General features: G+C 44.8%; 1 non-coding gene across 1 annotated transcript; it reads right to left on the bottom strand.

Annotated features, from left to right (window-relative positions):
* Positions 1-378: 378 nt before the first annotated feature.
* On the bottom strand, positions 379-450 carry TRNAC-GCA. Its single transcript has one exon. It is a non-coding gene; the product is annotated as a tRNA-Cys (tRNA).
* Between the last annotated feature and the right edge of the window lie 690 nt (positions 451-1,140).

Below are 1,140 nucleotides of genomic sequence, written 5' to 3'. Positions count from 1 at the left end.
CACACACACACACATGCGCGCGCGCAGACACTACTGGTTTATTTTCTCTGGAAAATCCTAACTAACATACCAATATTCGGGGGAGGACATATCTGGCCAGACTAGACCCTGTCTTCCAACAAGACTTAGACAATTGTGAATTCCCAAAATAAAATTAAGAAGGTTAGGATAATGGGTATAAAAAAATATGTTAACTCCAGAACGTATGAGCATTTACTCATCCTTGAAGGATTTGGATATCTCGGGAGCTGCAGTTGTCAGGGCAGCTTTCAAGTGAGGACCTAACTTGCCTTCTGTCTAGCTTCCCTTGCAGAATGAAACAATGTGGTGGAGAAAGGCTAGAATTCGAATTTTGCAGTGGGTGAAAAAGACAAACCTAGGGGGCACCTGGACTTGAACCAGGGACCTCTTGATCTGCAGTCAAATGCTCTACCTCTGAGCTATACCCCCACATGGTCATTAATCATTAATAAGCACTATAACCTGAATAGGCACACCCAACTGTCAGCATCCTGATATGTGTACTTGCTGCTGTTCTGTCAACATAAATCCCCTTCATACTATGCCCACCTCTCACTTTCCACCCTTCATACCTGCCTGTCTCCTCTACTAATCACCAACATTCTTCCTTCTCTAGTTCCTGACTGACGGAATGGCACTAAAACCATTGAGGTTTGCAGCTAGAACGTCCTTCAGACTCAACTAGAAGAGCAGGATGCAAAGAATTGGCCCCTCCACAGACCCCTTGGAGGTTAGGGTGGGATGGGCAGGTTTGAATAAAAGCACAAGTTCTAGGGCCGCCTCGAGAACTCCTCAGCCAGACTCTCTGGAAAATGGACATAGAGATGACACGTGCTTCTAACACACTCCCTATGCTGTCTGAGTCATGGTTTGGAGCTACTGGTTTAATATGTGCCTTTCCAGGGAATAGTCCTGAAAAATAATGAGGGTAATAAAACCATGCCCAAACAAAACATACCTCATTTGAGACCGAGTCACAACTGGAATCCACATCTCTGATTTTTGCACTGAACACTCAGGCAGGAAATGAACCGCCTTTACCACTTCTCTTCTTTCCCTTTAATCCTCTGTTTGCTGGGTCCCTTAATGTGTCAGATGGAAGTAGTAACCTGAAGAAGG

This window comes from Carlito syrichta, unplaced genomic scaffold (genome assembly GCF_000164805.1).
Source record: "Carlito syrichta isolate Samal-C Ts95f unplaced genomic scaffold, Tarsius_syrichta-2.0.1 Scaffold304166, whole genome shotgun sequence".
Taxonomy (NCBI): domain Eukaryota; kingdom Metazoa; phylum Chordata; class Mammalia; order Primates; family Tarsiidae; genus Carlito; species Carlito syrichta.
The sequence above is the reverse complement of the archived record's forward strand: the minus strand, read 5'-3'. Positions and strand labels throughout refer to the sequence as shown.